This window comes from Saccopteryx bilineata, chromosome 5, assembly GCF_036850765.1.
Source record: "Saccopteryx bilineata isolate mSacBil1 chromosome 5, mSacBil1_pri_phased_curated, whole genome shotgun sequence".
Lineage (NCBI taxonomy): Eukaryota > Metazoa > Chordata > Mammalia > Chiroptera > Emballonuridae > Saccopteryx > Saccopteryx bilineata.
In genome coordinates this window covers 225,442,722-225,461,523 of record NC_089494.1, presented here as the reverse complement: position 1 = coordinate 225,461,523, position 18,802 = coordinate 225,442,722, and the positions used below count along the sequence as shown (strand labels likewise).

Below are 18,802 nucleotides of genomic sequence, written 5' to 3'. Positions count from 1 at the left end.
CTCCTTCTGCTCTCTGCTCAGCTCCTTCTGGTTTCTCATGCTAATCATCCCAGGAACCAAGAGCAAACTCCCGCTCCGTCCCCATTTTATATTGTAGCTTCACAACCTCTAATCCAATATACAAAATAGGGAAGTCTCTAATACAAAGTCACTTCTCTGAGGCATGATTGGATTGTACCACCCCATATCAAAAAGGGTGGGAAAGGCTTAATCCCAAAACCAAGCCCCAGGCTACAAGGATTCTCAACACACATTAATATCACCTGGGCGACGGCCTCCATCTTTAACAAAGTGAGCATAATATATTTTATCTGCCCAACACGGGGTCATGGCATTAGAAAGGTTGAGAACCGCCTGACCTGTGGTGGCGCAGTGGATAGAGCGTCAACCTGGAAACGCTGAGGTTGCCGGTTCAAAACCCTAGGCTTGCCTGGTCAAGGCACATATGGGAGTTGATGCTTCCTGCTCCTCCCCCCTTCTCTCTCTCTCTCTCTCTCTCTCCCCTCTCTATAATAAATAAATAAAATCTTTGAAAAAAAGATAAAAAAAAAAAAAAAAAGAAAGGTTGAGAACCAACCTGCTCTAGACAAATGTTATAAGCTTGTTAATGATTGTGTCATACTCCCCTAACCTGTATGCGGTCAAGAATATATAACCAGCCTCAGAGTTATATTCGACATGATTTGGGTCAGCTATACCCCGTGTTAGTCATATGCAGCTGGCTTAATCAATAAAACTCCTCAAAAATTCATTTGGACTTGGTGTCTCTGCATACACCTGTGGAAGTAAGGTACTGTACTTTACAACACAAATGGCATGACCTCAGAAAGGAAGCACCCTGGGAACTGGTGACTGTGTTAGTTCCATGTGGCCACAGTAACAAATTTCAAACTCAGTGTCTTAAAACAACTCAAATTTTTTCTCTTATACTTCTGGAGGTCTGAAGACCAAAATCTGAGCTAAAGGCAAGATGTCCGCAAGGCTAGGTCTTTCTGGGGATGTTGGGCAGATAAAATATATTATGCTCACTTTGTTAAAGATGGCGCTGCCCACATGGCAGACAGTCGCCCAGGTGATAATATTAGTTGCCCTTCTTGCTTGGGATGGGTGTGATTATGTTAATATATGTTGGGGGAAGGCTTTCACGCCGAAAGGTTTTATTTATTTATTTTTTTTTACAGAGGCAGAGATAGACAGGGACAGACAGACAGGAACGGAGAGAGATGAGAAGCATCAATCATCAGTTTCTCGTTGCGTGTTGCGACTTCTTAGTTCTTCATTGATTGCTTTCTCACATGTGCCTTGACCGTGGGCCTTCAGCAGACCGAGTAACCCCTTGCTGGAGCCAGCGACCTTGGGTCCAAGCTGGTGAGCTTTTTTTTTGCTCAAGCCAGATGAGCCCGCGCTCAAGCTGGCGACCTTGGGGTCTCGAACCTGGGTCCTTCCGCATCCCAGTCCGACGCTCTATCCACTGCGCCACCACCTGGTCAGGCACGCCGAAAGGTTTTAAAAGGAAGAGGGATTATGTTCTAGGAAGAGCCCGTGGGAGGAAAGCAGGGGGGGCAGAGGAAGGCCACATGGAAGAGAGGAGAGGCCAAGATGGTGGAGTGCTGAAGGAGAAGCCAGTTTGTGCAGAGAGAAGGAGATGGGGAACAGAGGTGAATAAGGCTAGTGAGCTAGAAACCTTTGACTCTAGGAAACTCGGATAAGTCAGTGGCTTCGGGAGCCCTGAATGGAAAGGGAAGTGTTTTCCCACTGTGTGTATTTCTTGCCTGCCGGGTGCAAGCTAGGATTAAAGCTAATGGCCCACCAGTTCTTGGCTCCGTTGTTTCATTACTGTTTGTCCAAATCAAATGCAAACTTGCACGGGCCATGCAGCTGTGATGGTGGCCGTGGCTACTGGCTTAAAGGGAATATAGAAGAGAATCCATTTTCTTGCCTTTCTAACTCTGTGGGGTTGCCTGCATTTCTTGACTCCTGACTCCTTTCCCAAATCACTCTAGGTTCTAGCTTCCTTCCTCAGGTCTCCTATTCGCTCTTCTGTACTCAAATCCCCCTCTGCCTCTCTCTTATAAGGAAACACGCAATTACCTAGTGGCTGCCTGGACAATCAGGGATAACCTCTGCCTTTCAAAATCTTCTATTTATATTGCATGCCCATGGTGATTTTTTTTTAGATTTTATTTATTGATTTAGAGAGAGAGAGAGAGAACGGGTTGGAGAGAAGCGGGAAGCATCAGTTTATAGTAGTAGCTTCTTATATATGCCTTGACCAGGCAAGGCCAGGGTTTCAAACCAGCGACCTCAGCCTTCCAAGTCAACACTTTATCCACTATGTCATCCATCACAGGTCAGACTGTTGATGGTAATTGAAAATTTTTTCTTTTCAATTTTAATTTTCTATTTAATCATATCTGCAAAGCCTCTTTGCCATATAAGGTGGCATTCACAGGTTCTAGACATTAGGACATGGGTATCTTTGGGGGCCATTGTTCAGCCTATTACAGTGACCAGCACATGAAGTGGTTACTGGACATTTGAGTGAGCCTGCTTTGAGGTTGGTAAGACTAAACCTCTTCACCGGAGAATCAGGGAAACATAGTGTTTAGGAGCTCAATCTAGAACCAGACTGTCCAAATTCAAAATTCTGCTACTCATGGGCTGTGTAACCTTGGATAAATTAATTAATGTCTCTGTGCCTCAGGTTTCTTCATCTTTAAAATGGAGGTAATAATAACTGCCTATAAAGCCAGTAGCCATGGCCACCATCACAGTCGCCTGGCCCGTGCAGGTTCACATTTGATTTGGATAGACGGTAATAAAACAACGGAGCCAAGAACTGGTGGGCCATCACCTTTAATCCTAGCTTGCACCGGCAGGCAAGAACACACACAGTGGGAAAACACTTCCCTTTCCATTCAGGGCTCCCAAAGCCACTGACTTATCTGAGTTTCCTAGAATCAAAGGTTTCTACCTCACCAGCCTTATTCACCTCTGTTCTCCATCTCCTTCTCTCTGCACAAACTGGCTTCTCCTTCAGCATTCTGCCATCTTGGCTGCTTCTCCTCTCCTCCACGTGGTCTTTCTCTGCTCTCCTCCCACATGGGCTCCTCTGCCCCATTTATTTATTTATTTATTTATTTATTTATTTATTTATTTTTTACAGAGACAGAGTTAGTCAGAGAGAGGGATAGACAGGGACAAACAGCAATGGAGAAAGATGAGAAGCATCAATCATTAGTTTTTCATTGTGCACTGCAACATCTTAGTTGTTCATTGATTGCTTTATCATATGTGCCTTGACCGTGGGCCTTCAGCAGACCGAGTAACCCCTTGCTGGAGCCAGGGACCTTGGGTTCAAGCTGGTAGGCTTTTTGCTCAAACCAGATGAGCCTGCACTCAAGCTGGCGACCTCGGGGTCTCGAACCTGGGTCCTCTGCATCCCAGTCTGACGCTCTATCCACTGCGCCACTGCCTGGTCAAGGCTCTGACCCATTTTATAGTATAGTAATCAAAACCTTTAATCCAATATACAAACAAGGAAGTCTCTGATACAAAGTCACTTATCTGAGGCATAATGGGATTCCTCATGAGAGTGCACCACCCCCTATCATGCAACAGTCAAGGGTGTGGGGAAAAGCTTAGTTTTGAAACTAAGCCTTAGGCTATAACAACCCTGCCTGCTTACAGCCTGTCCCCCACACTCAATGCAAACTATAAGCAAGCAAACATATATATCATATTTACACACTTACTAGACCAACACTGCCCATTATGGTTGCTGGGATGAGTTAATGCATAAAAAGCACATAGGGCCCTGACCGGTTGGCTCAGTGGTAGAGCGTCGGCCTGGCGTGCAGAAGTCCCAGGTTCGATTCCCGGCCAGGGCACACAGGAGAAGCGCCCATCTGCTTCTCCCCCCCCCCCCTCCTTCCTCTCTGTCTCTCTCTTCCCCTCCGCAGCCCAGGCTCCATTGGAGCAAAGATGGCCTGGGCGCTGGGGATGGCTCCTTGGCCTCTGCCCCAGGCGCTAGAGTGGCTCTGGTCGCGACGCCCCGGAGGGGCAGAGCATCGCCCCCTGGTGGGCAGAGCGTTGCCCCTGGTGGGCGTGCTGGGTGGATCCCGGTCGGGCGCATGTGGGAGTCTGTCTGATTGTCTCTCCCCGTTTCCAGCTTCAGAAAAATACAAAAAAAAAAAAAAAAAAAAAAAAAAAAAGCACATAGGGAGACCAGTGTTCATCACACAGTAAGCCCTAAGGAAGTGTATTTGGGAAAGCTCACAGAAAACCTAGGGATGCCCTGATCTCACCTCTCCACATGAGGTTGTGTGAGCTGCTCAACTCTGAAGAAGCAAACTACACAGGGAATCTGAAGTCTCTCTTGTGGCTGTCTCAGCCTCATCCCTTCCCTGTGAACCTAACCTCCCTGTCTGGGTTCAGATCTCAGAGTAAAACCTGCCCCCAGCCCTCCCCCCACCTCCATGCAGGTAAAGGACCCCTTCTCATCCTCTTCCTGGACCAGGAAGTCCACACTCCATTTCCCCTCAGAGTACCCCTTGTCTCAAACAACAAAACAACCTGGTGACCTCTTAAATCAGGGCTTGACCGGGCTGAGATCACTGTGAGTCTGTGCCCTTTGCACTGGCCCTGGCCAAGTGGGTCAGTTGGTTGAAGCATTGTCCTCACATGCCAAGGTTGCGGGTTCAATCCGGGGTCAGGACACATACAAGTATCAACCAATGATAGCATGAATAAGTGGAACAACAAATAGATGTTTCTCTCTCTTTCTCCCTTCCTCTCTCTCTGCCTCTCTCCCTTCTTCTCTTTCTAAAAATAAATAAATAAATAAAAATTTGAAAAATAAAGAACAAGGACACTCTTGCAGGAGGTGGAGTGGGAGAAGGATACAGGGGGACAAATGGTGATGGATGTGATGAACGGAGGTTTGACTTGGGCTGGGGAACACACGATACAATGTATAGAGGTATGTTGTGAATTGTGCACCTAAAACTTGTATAATTTTGTTAACTGGTGTCACCCCAATTAATTCATTAAAAAAAAAACACACACAAAAAAAAACAGGGACTCTTGCCAGTAGCATCATTGCAGTGCAATATAAGGTCAAGATCAATTAGGCCCTGGCCAGTTAGCTCGGTTTATTAGAGCTCATCCTGACACACCAAGGTTGTGGCTTTGATCCCCAGTCAGGGCACATACAAGAATCCACAGATGAATAAATAAGTGGAACAACAAATTGATATTTCTCTAAAAAAATTAATTAAAAAAATTAAAGTTCAATTAGGACATATGACCTTTGAGATGGGAGGTCCTGCCGTTCATCCCACTCCCATATTGGTACTAAATCCCAGGCTCTTCCTGGATGGGCTGAGCCTAGGTCATGTGCTTACATGTGACCATATTCATCCAAAATTGAGGACAGACCTACTCTGGCTCCTTTCAACACCCATGCTGAAGGCTTAGCCATCCCTGCAACCGGAGTGCAAACAGTGGGTGACCTGCTCCTGTATTAGTTATCATTGCTGTGGGCCACATTACCCCAAAGCATAGCAACTTAAAACACTACACTTTCTCTTACAGTTTCTGTGGGTCAGGAATCTGGATACAGTGTAGCTGGGTCCTTTGGCTCAGGGTCTCTCAGGAGGAAGCAATTATACTGTCAGTCAGGAGTATAGTCATCTCAAGGCTCAGCTAGGTGAGGATCCTCTTCCAAATTTACTCATGGGGCTGTCAGCCAAAGTCATCAGTTCCTTGCCACAATAGCCTCTTCATAAAACTGCTTACACCAGCCCTGGCCAGTTGGCTCAGTGGTAGAGCGTTGGCCTGGCGTGCAGAAGTCCCGGGTTCGATTCTCGGCCAGGGCACACAGGAGAGGCGCCCATCTGCTTCTCTACCCCTCTTCCTCTCTGTCTCTCTCTTCCCCTCCTGCAGCCGAGGCTCCATTGGAGCAAAGATGGCCCGGGTGCTGGGGATGGCTCCTTGGCCTCTGCTCCAGGCGCTAAAGTGGCTCTGGTCGTGGCAGAGTGAGGCCCCGGAGGGGCAGAGCATCGCCCCCTGGTGGGCAGAGAGTCGCCCCCTGGTGGGCGTGCCGGGTGGACCCCGGTCGGGCGCATCCCAGTCGGGCGCATGCAGGAGTCTGTCTCTCCCTGTTTCTAGCTTCAGAAAAATACCAAAAAAATAAAATAAAACTGCTTACACCATGGCAGCTGGCTTCCCCAGAGTGGCGGTAAAGAGACAGAGAGAGAAAAATGCAAATGCCTTCTCGGTGCAACATTTGGGAAGATAGTAGAAAAGAGCGGAAAGGAGGAATTACGGTAGGAGGCAAGGGCAACCCAAAGGACTGGTGTAATGGCTTGATCGTCAACATTTTTCTTTTGTTTTTCCATATGTTTGGCAGAGAGATTCCATATGGAAACGAATCATAACTTAAAACTAAAGAGAAAATACCATAGTCAAAGTTTAGGAATCCACCACGTAGCAAGAAATGAACAAATTCTCAATATGAAAAACATGCAAGCGTAATTTTAAAATGGATGAAACTGAAGAAGTCTAACAGTTGCCACAAAATACAACATCACTGGAACAGATGGAACTTGTCAATGATATTATGTAGGTACAGAAAGGAAAGCTAACCCCTGGAAAAGACGGGTCAGAGTTTGAAGCCTATAAGGCTGTGGCATACATTTTAATGGAGAAATGTTGTACCTTCTTGTTTGGAAGGTAAGGCTCACATTTTAAAATGTTTTGGGGGAGCCATCTGTGCATATGGAATTACTTTCCACATACCCTGAGACCTGTGCACTATGGTTTCCACACCGTTTTGATCTGGACAAAGAGTAAGAAATACATTTTACAAAGCAACTAATGTGCATGTACTCAAACACACAAGTACAAGTCTTATGAAAACAATACTTATCTTTATTATGTGCTATGTACTCAGACTTATATATTCTATTTTATATCATTTTAAAATTCTCGTCAAGATCCACTAAACAGATTTTATGAACCATTAATAGGTTGTGACATACAGGTTAAAAAATACCATTCTGAAGCCATTACTGCAGGAAAAGTTCTGGCAGAGCTGAATAGTCAAGATGTGTGACTTACCTGACCAGGCAGTGGTGCAGTGGATAAGAGTGTTGAACTAGGGCAGAGAGGACCCAGGTTCAAAACCCAAGGTCGCTGGCTTGAGTGCAGGCTCATCAACTTGAGCATGGGGTCTCTGGCTTGAGCCCGAACGTTGCTGATTTGAGCAAGCGGTTACTTGTTTTGCTGTAGCCCCCTGGCCAAGGCACAAAGGAGCCAATGAAAAACTAAGGTGCTGCAACAAAAAGTTGATGCTTCTCAACTCTCTCCCTTCCTGTCTGTCGGTCCTATCTGTCTCTCTCTCTCTCTCTCTCTCTCTCTCTCTCTCTCTCACACACACACACACACACACAAAAGATGTGTGACTTCACCGAGGCCCAGACCACAGAGTTCAAGGCCTTCCAACTGTTTGAACAAATAGGGGATTATGTACAACCAGTGTAAGGATGTGGAAAGGTAAGGGCCCTGGGCCAGACCCCCCATCGCCGAGGTGCTCAAAGTCCTGGGGAACCCCAATAGTGATGAGATGATACAGTGTCGGGAGCCTATCCACTAATGCTGGCTAACTAGGTCACAGCAGGAGAAGATCCACAACTGCTGGTTGACAAAGTCACAGCAAAAAAAGATAAGAGTCACTGCAGTAAAGACCAACAGCTGCGGGTTGACAAAGTCACCGCAAGGAAAGGCACAACGATACTTCCCCCTTTGACTTTTTGAATTAATCTGGCCTTATATCCCCCCTTTTTCTGGGTGTGTGCTATTATTTATGGCACAGGAATAATAGTACCGTGCTTTCCCTGTAGATTCGTAGTAATTTCTTTGGAAATGAGACAGAAGGTGTAAGTTCCACAAAAAAGCCTGTAAGCCCCTTGAACTGGGCTCATAAACATAAGAGGCTGGCTATGATATCCCTCGTAAAGGGTTAAGTTTGTAGGAGAATTTCTTCTTAATCATGTTAGAAAGAAAAAATTGTGACTTGTGAATGGGTAGAAGGCAGTGGCTGTGCAGAGCACCTTTCGGCCTTCACTTAATTCATCATTTTTTCTCCCTAGCCTTTTCATGTGATAGAGTAGAGAAACTTTCCTTTCTTCTTGCTTATTTGATCTGCAGATAGTGGTACACTCTAAGAAGAATATAGTTAAAACTTAACTAGTGTGTGAATATAGTAAATAAATAAAATTTGACTAGACAATAGAATCTTAGGAAAGGAGTAATGGAATGGCCTGTTGCGTGGCCTGGGATGGGAACGCAGTCAGCAAGAAAAGAATGTTTTGCTAAGAGAATTGTTTTATGACTGAAGGCAGTTACTAGGCTTTCTCAGTGAGACATTCTCATGAAATTTATATACCTTCCCAAGGTTTTTCGTTCAGATAATAAAGAGGAATATGGAAGAATCCATAGAAGCAATAGCAATTAATGCCTTCTGATATTATGTTGCTACTAAGCTATCTTGCAGGTGCACTCTATATATCTTTAAGCAAAAGTTACTCTTGATGTTATGACAATTTCTTAATAAGCAAGCCTTTTGAAGTCTTGTGAGAAAAGTTAGGACACTGCATAAACTCAGGGCCATTTGCCTGAGCAAGCGGTGGTCCTTTGCTACTCCCTAATGATTTTGTCTGTTAATCTCTCTCTGCCCCTTGACTCACAACAACAGTAAAGTTGAGTTATTAGTTAGTACTAATCCTTTAAAAGCTTTTACCAATGTTATCGCTATTCAAGTTATTTTTTAATTGTACTTTGAATGATTTGCCACCTGATTTGTAGTTTATAGATATAAATTAACTGTTATCTGGAAACATGTAAACATAGTGAAACAGAAGCAATGATTAATACCATGTAATTGTAACTTGGTGTGTGTGTATAAAAAAGGAGCTGTACTAGCATTTGACAGAGATGCCTGGCAGTAAATGCTAACAAGAGAATAAAGAGAAAGAAAAGAATTCGGCTCTCTCACTCCATTTTCGCCGACACCGTCTCCTCCTGTGGGACCCCTGGATCCCCCCCGGGGCTGGACCCTGGCAATACAGAGGTGTTGGACTTTGAGCACTTCCTGCCCATGCTGCTGATTATGGCCAAGGAGAAGGACCAGGGCACCTATGAAGACTACGATGATGGCCTCAAGGTGTTTGACAAGGAAAGCAATGGCACTGTCATGCATGCATGTTCTGGCCACATTGGGTGAGAAAATGATAAAGGAAGTAGAGATGCTGGTAGCTGGGCATGAGGACAGCAATGGCTGTATCGACTATGCATGGTGCTGACTGGCTGAAGACATTCTCGCTGTGCCCAGAGCCCTGTGCCATCACCTCTGTGAGACCATGAATGTAGCCCCAAGGCTTCCTAGGTTCTCTTATCACTTGTCAGCTTTTCCAGCTTGTCTCTCTTGGACTACGTCTGCCATCAGCATTCACCAATTAAACTTGCTCTGTGACAAAATAAAAAAATAGAATAAAATAAAATAGAATTAAAAAAATAGTGCTCTCTAAGATTTTCACCCTGTTTCATGACCCTTAATTATAGGGAATAGTTAGAATAAAGCCAGAAAGCCCACATTTACATCAGCTCACTCCCCTATAGGGAAGAGGAATAGAATCGGGTGTAAAATACAGTAAATGTTTTCTTTTAAAGATTTGAGTAATATATAAAGTTGAACCAAGTACTTAAATTTTTTTCTGTGATTGTGCTTATTTCCCCATTCTCATTTCTTACCTTTTGTTTCATGCTTTCCTCTTTTTTATTTCTTAGGTTAGTCACAAGTTTATTGCTTTCAAAAGAATCAGTTCTTGGATTTATTTATTAGTTCTACCATTTTCCAATCTCCAATTTGTTATAAAATTTTTAATTGATCTTTATTTGTTTATCTTTTAAATTTTTTAAATTCAATGTTTGCTGAAGTCACCAGCTTGAACATGGGGTCGTTGTCTTTTTTTTTTGGCAGAGACAGAGTCAGAGAGAGGGACAGACAGACAGGAAGGGAGAGAGATGAGAAACATCGATTCTTTGATGCGGCTCCTTAGTTGTTCATTTATTGATTTCTCATATGTGCCTTGATCAGGGGGCTACAGCAGAGGGAGTGATCCCTTACTCAAGCCAGCGACCTTGGGCTCAAACCAGATGAGCCCGCGCTCAAGCTGGCAACCTCGGGGTATTGAGCCTGGATACTCCACACCCCAGTCCGACACTCTATCCACTGCGTCACCGCCTGGTCAGGTGGAGGTCGTTGCCTTGAGTGCAGAATTTCCATCTTGAGCATGGGGTCATCGACAATCTCAAGGCTTCCAGTTTCAGCTTAGGAACACCTGTCTGATCCCCAGGCAAAGCAGTACAAGAAGCAATCAATACGCAACAAAGTGGAGCAAGGAATTGATACTTCTCTCTCTTTCCCTCCCTCTCTCTCTTTCTTCCTTTCTTCCTTGTTCTTGCTCAAAACAAATTATAAACAAATAAATAAATAATAAATTCAGTGCTCAACTTATATACTTTAATTTTTCTTATTGTATTGTCTATTGCTAATTATAGCTAATAAATTGTCCTAAAACTTGGTGACTTAAACAACTTATGTTTATTATTTCAAAGTTTCTGTGGGTCAGAAACCCAGGCTTCACTGAATTTCAGGATCTATCATAAGGTTTCCATCAAGAACACAGTCATCTCCAAGGTCAACAGGGACACAATCACTTTCGAGCTCACTCTGTGGCTGTTGGTAGGATTCAGTGCCTGTTGGCTGTTGGTCCGAGATGGTCTCTGAGTGCCTTGACAGGTGGCCTTCTCCACCAGAGCAAGCATGAGAGAAGAGCCAGGGACACACAAGACAAGTATGATGAATAGTATAGAGAAATTTTGGATACCACTTATATCTTTCGTCAAATCCATCTTCTTTTTTTTTTCCATCAAAGTAAAATTGACATATAATATAAAATTAACCACTTAAAAGTGAACAATTCAGCGTGACCCGTGGTGGTGCAGTGGATAAAGCATCAGCCTGGAACACTGAGGTTGTCAATTCCAAACCCTGGGCTTGCCCAGTCAAGGAACATATGAGAAGCAACTATGAGTTGATGCTTCCTGCTCCTCCCATCTGCTCTCTCTCTCTTTCTCTCTTCTCTCTAAAAATCAATAAATAAAGTCTTTAAAAGTGAACAATTCAGTGGCAATAAGTAAATTCAAATAAATCTATCAATTTTTACATTTTGCCACATTTGCTTTATAATTCACTGTCCATATGTATACATATTACACATGATAATATTTTCTCAACCATTTGAGAGTAAGTTGCATACATACTCTTTTACCTCTTGCTGCAATTACATGTACTTCTTTTTTTTTTTCTTTTTTTTCCTTTTAGTGAGAGAGACAGAGAGGGACAGATAGGAATAGACAGGCAGGAAGGGAGAGAGATGAGAAGCATCAACTCTTCGTTGGGGCACCTTAGTGTCTGTCTGTCCCTGTCTGTCCCTCTCCTTGTCTCTGTCAAAAAAAAAAAAAAGATAAAAAGAAAAGAAGGAGCTTTAAAATGTCCAGGTGCCCTGGTCAGCTAGCTCACTGGTAGAGAGTTGGCCCAGTGCATGGAATTCCTGGCTTTAATTTCCAGCCAGGGCACACAGGAGAAGCGCCCATCTGCTTCTCCACCCTTCCCCCTCTCCTTTCTCTTTATCTCTCTCTTCCCCTCCCACAGCCAAGGCTCCATTGGAGCAAAGTTGGCCGAGGCACTGAGGATGGCTCCATGGCCTCCGCCTCAGGCATTAAAATGACTCCGGTTGCAATGAAGCAGATGGGCAGAGCATCACCCCCTAGTGGGCATGTGGGGTGGACCCCCGCTGGGCGCATGTGGAGTCTGTCTCTCTACCTCCCCACTTCTCACTTCAGAAAAATACATAGAAAAAAAATGTCCAAGTGTTAAGGTGCAACATATAACTCCACAATTCTTATTACTTACTATTTCTTTAAAGTAAAAACAAATTATATTATGGAAGTATTACTTTGTTTTGGGTTATGCTTATTTTTTATGGGTTAATTCTAAATCTTTTAAATTAAAAATTATCCTTTGTAGTTCAAAATACAAATAATACAAAGAAGAGTCTCCATCTTACCAGCTACTCAATTCTCTGAAGTAATCAATGTTTCAAGTGTCTCTGTGTCCTTCTGGAGATGGTTTCTGCATATAAAGCAAAAACATATATATCCTACCCCCACTCTCATAAAAATTAATTTTTGTCTATACTTTCCACACTGTTTGCACTTGGCTTTTTGGTTTAAGAATATATCGTTGAAATAACTAAATATCAATACATTAAATATTAAATGGAATAGTAGGGCCCTGGCTGGCTGGTTCAGTGGTAGAGTGGCGGCCCGGCATGTGGAAGTCCCAGGTTCTATTTTCAGCCAGGGCACATAGGAGAAGCGCCCATCTGCTTCTCCACCCTTCCCCCTTGCCTTTCTCTCTATCTCTCTCTTCCACTCCCACAGGCAAGGCTCCATTGGAGCAAAGTTGGCCCAGGCACTGAGGATGGCTTCATGGCCTCTGCCTCAGGTGCTAGAATGGCTCCAGTTGCAGTGGAGCAGCGCCCCAGATGGGCAGAGCATACCCCCCTAGTGGGCATGCCGGGTGGATCCCGATCGGGCAAATATGGGAGTCTGTCTCTCTGCCTCCCCACTTCTCACCTCAGAAAAATACAAAAATAAATAAATAAATAAATAAATGGAATAGTACTATTCCATTGCATACTTATATTGGGATTTTTTTTTTTTTTTCCAGAAACAGAGGGAGTCAGAGAGAGGGATAGCCAGGGACAGACAGACAAGAATGGAGAGAGATGAGAAGCATCAATCATCAGTTTTTCGTTGCGACACTTTAGTTGTTCATTGATTGCTTTCTCATATGTGCCTCGACCGTGGGCCTTCAGCAGACCGAGTAACCCTTTGCTCAAGCCAGCGACCTTGGATCCAAGCTGGTGAGCTTTTGCTCAAACCAGATGAGCCTGTGCTTAAGCTGGTGACCTTGGGGTCTCAAACCTGGGTCTTCCATATCCCAGTCTGATGCTCTATCCACTGCACCACTGCCTGGTCAGGCTATACTGGGATTTATTCAACTAGTCACCAGTTAGGTGTTTCTATTCTTTCTATCTTTATATAAACTATGGTAGAGAATAATCATGTACATATATCAGTGTATATTTATCATATAAATTCCTGGATGTGACATTTCTGAGTCAAAAAGTTTGTAATTTCATACTGCAGGTTTTTTTTTTTAAGATTTTTATTTATTCATTTAAAGACAAGAAAGAGAAGGCAGGGAGGAGCAGGAAGCATCAACTCCCGTATGTGCCTTGACCAGGCAAGCCCAGGGTTTTGAACCAGCAACCTCAGCTTTCCAGGTCAATGCTCCATCCACTGCAGGTCAGTCTTACTGCAATTTTGATAAATGTTATCTTATCAATGTGTCCTTCAATAAGATCCCACAGAGACTGAAGTAATTTACAGGGAATGTATATTAGCACAAATGTCTCTCATCTCCTTGGTACCATGTGTAATGGCTGTAAGAAAGAAAATTTGAAAATAATGTTAACCAAAAAAAACTGTAAAAGGAGTGGCTTTTTCAAAAATGATCCAATCAACTTTGCAAAATATAATACTTAGGATTTTAAAAAGTCACCTCATAATAAGGCTGTAATTTTAGTTTAATTCTTGTACTTACAAAAACTGTCGTTTCTCCCATTCCGAAATCTTCCTTTTTGGCTTAATTTTTTGCTTTGGTGATGCACATATTTCCAGATATGTTATAAACAACTGAGTACAAACTCAGGAAAAAAAAAAAAAAAAAGAATAGCTTAGCTGTTTTACAGACATAAGCCCTGGCAGCAGGAAAGAGGAAAAAGGGCTCTCAGCTGGCCTCTCCTGCAGGCTTTTACTGTTCTTGAGGCATTTCCTTGCCCAAATGAGAAGGAAAATTATTTTCCAGTCTTAAATCGAGTGCCAAAATTATTCTTGGAATTGTTCCCTTAACCTGTCAGTTTCATCTTTCCCATGGAGGCGTGATCAGGACATCTAAACCTTCCCAGTCGGAATCGGGGTTGGAACTTGATTGCTCCCACAGACAGCTGGTTTGGAAAACTCCTTGCAAGGCAATTTCAATAAGGGACTAAAAACATCACAGAGCAGTTGTTGGGATCCGGAGCTCTAATCATTGCATGCGACTTCAGTTTTTCTCAGTGCTAGTGGCTAATAGAGACACAAAGGAATTAGTCATTTCTAGGGATTTCTTAGGAATGAGAGGACTGAGTAATCATTCCAAGGAGCCAAACTCCTTAGGGTTGGTCTCCAGCTCATTTTCCAAGTTCTCCGTTTTCAACCTCTTTCCTAGTCTGGTCTAGCCAAGAGTGTGGACTTTGGAGCACCTCAGTTCACACCCAGGCTTTGTCTTGGGATGGACTAATTTACAGTCTCCCAGAGACAAAGGATTCTCACCAATAAAACTGCGGGTCAGCCCTGGCCGGTTGGCTCAGCGGTAGAGCGTCGGCCTGGCGTGCGGGGGACCCAGGTTTGATTCCCGGCCAGGGCACATAGGAGAAGCGCCCATTTGCTTCTTCACCCCCCCACCCTCCTTCCTCTCTGTCTCTCTCTTCCCCTCCCGCAGCCAAGGCTCTATTGGAGCAAGGATGGCCCGGGCGCTGGGGATGGCTCCTTGGCCTCTGCCCCAGGCGCTAGAGTGGCTCTGGTCGCAGCAGAGCGATGCCCCGGAGGGGCAGAGCATCGCCCCCTGGTGGGCAGAGCGTCGCCCCCTGGTGGGCGTGCCGGGTGGATCCCGGTCGGGCGCATGCGGGAGTCTGTCTGACTGTCTCTCCCCCGTTTCCAGCTTCAGAAAAATACAAAAAAAAAAAAAAAAAACTGCGGGTCACAGCCAGACCAGGTGGTGGCACAGTGGATAGAGCATCAGTCTGGGATGCATGAGGTTGCCAGCTTGAGTGCAGAGTCACTGACTTGAACATGGGATCATAGATGTGACTCCATGGTCGCTGGCTTGATCAAGGGGTCTCTGGCTTGTCCCCCACCTCATCAAGGCACATATGAGAAAGCAATCAATGAACAACTAAGGTGCCGCAACAAAGAATTTATGCTTCTTATCTCTTTCCCTTCCTGCCTGTCCCTATCTGTCCTTCTCTCTCTCTCTCTCTCTCTCTCTCTCTCTCTCTCGTCTCACTGTCTCTCTCTTGCGACAAAATAAATAAATAAATAAATGGATGATAAATAGACAGGTAGATAGATAGATAGATAGATGGATAGATAGATAAAAATAAAAAACAACTGTGAGTCATACTACTTTCTTCGTGGCATTGATATGAGGATTAAAGGAAGTCAAGTGCATGGGCACACTACCTAACACAGTCTTGATAAATAAGCCTCAGTGAATGTTAGTTTCTTTCTTATTATCACCTTTCTACCACTCTGATCAATAGCCTAAAACTCATTTTTCTAGATCTTATAGTCTTGACCAGTATTAAGTGAGAAAATAATTGCTATGGTAAGGCAATCTGAATCAAAATACCAGGCTTCACCTCTGCCTAAATTAGAAATTGGAAATTAAAAAAAACAACATCCATTCCTTTTTAGGTGATAAGATTTCAAAGTCTCAGCCTGACCAGGCGGTGACGCAGTGGATAGAGCATCGGACTGGGATGCGGAGAACCCAGGTTTGAGACCCGGAGGTCACCAGCTTGAGCACAGGCTCATCTGGCCTGAGCAAGGCTCACCAGCTTGGACCCAAGGTTGCTGGTTTGAGCAAGGAGTTACTCAGTCTGCTGAAGGCCCACGGTCAAGGCACATATGAGAAAGCAATCAATGAACAACTAAGGTGTCGCAACGAAAAACTAATGATTGATGCTTCTCATCTCTTTCCATTCCTATCTGTCTGTCCCTATCTATCCGTCTCTCTGACTCTCTCTGTCTCTGTAAAAAAAAAAAAAAGAAAGATTGCAAATCTCAGAAATATATTTTGCAGTATTGACAGCCACACTGTTAGAAAATCTACACCTTTGGGGGCAACTTTGGCAGGTGTTGTAATCAAGCCAAAAATATAGCTTATATTTAAATATTGCACAATCTTGCAAAGCAATTTGGAGACAAATAGAGTTTTTACAAAAATCAAGTTAAAGTATCTCTTTTCTTTCCTCTCCCCAGAGTGTCTCAGAAGTCCCTATTATGGTTTTTTTTAGATGGACTTTGGAAATTCTCTGAAACTAATGGTTCCTAGGTTTTTTTTGTTTGTTTGTTTGTTTTTTTGGGGGGTTGTATTTTTCTGAAGCTGGAAAAGGGGAGAGACAGTCAGACAGACTCCCGCATGCGCCCGACCGGGATCCACCCGGCACGCCCACCAGGGGGCGATGTTCTGCCCCTCCGGGGCATCGCTCTGTCGTGACCAGAGCCACTCTAGCCCCTGGGGCAGAGGCCAAGGAGCCATCCCCAGGGCCCAGGCCATCTTTGCTCCAATGGAGCCTCGCTGCGGGAGGGGAAGAGAGAGACAGAGAGGAAGGAGAGGGGGAGGGGTGGAGAAGCAGATGGGCGCTTCTCCTGTGTGCCCTGGCCGGGAATCGAACCCAGGACTTCTGCACACCAGGCCGATGCTCTACCATTGAGCCAACCGGCCAGGGCCGGTTCCTAGGTTTTATAAATACAAACATATAGTAGTGAATTATTTTACTCTAAACTCTGTTTATAGATATCGCACAGAGACAAACTTATTTTACCACAAAGGTAGAAATTGGCTAGCTTTTCATCAAACCTGTTTCCTTCTCCTCTTAGGCATGAGAGTAGACTATATTTTCCAATCTTTTTTTAAAATTTTTTAAATTTTTTTATTTTATTAATTTTAATGGGGTGACATTGATAAATCAGGGTACATATGTTCAGAGAAAACATCTCCAGGTTATTTTGACATTTGATTATGCTGCATTTCCATCAGCCAAAGTCCAATTGTCTTCCGTCACCTTCTAACTGGTTTTCTTTGTGCCCCTCCCCTCCCCCAACTCCCTCCCTCTCCCTCTCCCATAATATTTCCCAATCTTGCAGTTAGGTGTGCCAAGTGAAATGTGGTCAAAAGTGCTATGTACCACCCTGGTTAGGTGGCTCAGTGGATAAATTGTCCTCCCAGAGCCAAGTTTGCAGGTTTAATCCTCAGTCGGGGCATGTAAGAGAAGTAATCAATGAGTACACAACTAAGTAGAATAATGAGTTGACGCTTCTCTTTCCCCCTCTCTTCTCTGCTCCTAAATGAATGGAAATATTAAAAAATAAAACAGTGATATGTATCCAGGCATGGCCCATTAAAACTCCCATTCATGCCTGACCAGGCAGTGGCGCAGTTGGTAGAGCTTTGGACTAGGATGTGAAGGACCCAGGTTCGGAACCCTGAGGTCTGAGGTCGCCAGCTTGAGCGCGGGCTCATCTGGTTTTGGTGAGGCTCCCCAGCTTGGACCCAAGGTCGCTGGCTCGAGGGGGGGGGTTGCTTGGTCTGCTGTAGCACCCCCCCCCCCGTCGGGGCACATGTGAGAGAGCAATCCATGAACAGCCAAGGTGTCGCAACGAAGAGCTGATGATTGATGCTTCTTATCTCTCTCCATTCCTGTCTGTCTGTCCCTATCTGTCCCTCTCTCTGACTCTCTCTCTGCCTCTGTGTAAGGAGGAAAAAAAAATTTAAAAAGAAATAAAATAAAACTTCCATTCATCATTCTCCATGACTTTGAACTCTCCCAATTGACAGGAAGAGAGATGATTCCCAGGGTGACTTTGGGAGTCACAATTTTTAAAAAATATTTTATTTATCGTTTTTTAAAAAATAGTTTATATTTTTTGAGATTTGAGAAAGATAGAGAAGAGGGGAGGAGCAGGAAACATCAACTTGTAGTAGTTGCTTTTCGTATGTGCCTTGACTGGGCAAGCCCAGGGTTTTGGGCCAGTGACCTCCGCATTCTAGGTTGACGCTTTATCCACTGCACAATCACAGGCCAAGCAGGAGCCACTATTTTATATGAAGGACACTGGATCCCTGAACTACTTGGTGGAGAACTGCCCAACCAAGAACATCTGTGTTAGACTGTTTTGTAAGTGAGAAATAAACTTTTCTGTATTAAGGTACTGAGATTTTGGGTAGTTTATATCTTATAGCAGCTAGTATTACCAATACAGTTTTTTTGTTTGTTTGATTTTTAACAAGGGGGTGGGGGGTTAGAGAGACAAGGCCAGACAGACAGGAAGGGAGAGAGATGAGAAGCATCAATTCTTTATTGTGGCATCTTTGTTTTTCATTGATTGCTTTCTCATTTGTGCTTTGACGGGGGGGGGGGGGGGGGGGGGGGGGGCTGCAGCAGAGTGAGTGACCCCTTGCTCAAGCCAGTGTCTTTGGGCTCAAACCAGCGACTATGGGCTCAAGCCAGCAACCACGGGGTCATGTTTATGTTTCCACACTCAAACCATCAACCCTGAGCTCAAGCTGGTGAGCCCACACTCAAGCCAGGAACCTCAGGGTTTTGAATGTGGGTCTTCCACGTTCCAGTCCAACACTCTATCCACTGAGCCACCACCGGTTAGGCCCAATACAGTCTTTTTGTGTGTGTGTGACAGAGACAGAGAGAGGGACAAATAGGGACAGACAGACAGGAAGGGAGAGAGATGAGAAGCATCAATTCTTTGTTGCGGCTCCTTAGTT

General features: G+C 44.4%; 1 pseudogene; it reads left to right on the top strand.

The window, feature by feature from the left end:
• Positions 1 to 7,458: 7,458 nt before the first annotated feature.
• On the top strand, positions 7,459 to 9,365 carry LOC136306653 (myosin light polypeptide 6-like; annotated as a pseudogene).
• The last annotated feature ends 9,437 nt before the right edge of the window (positions 9,366 to 18,802 follow it).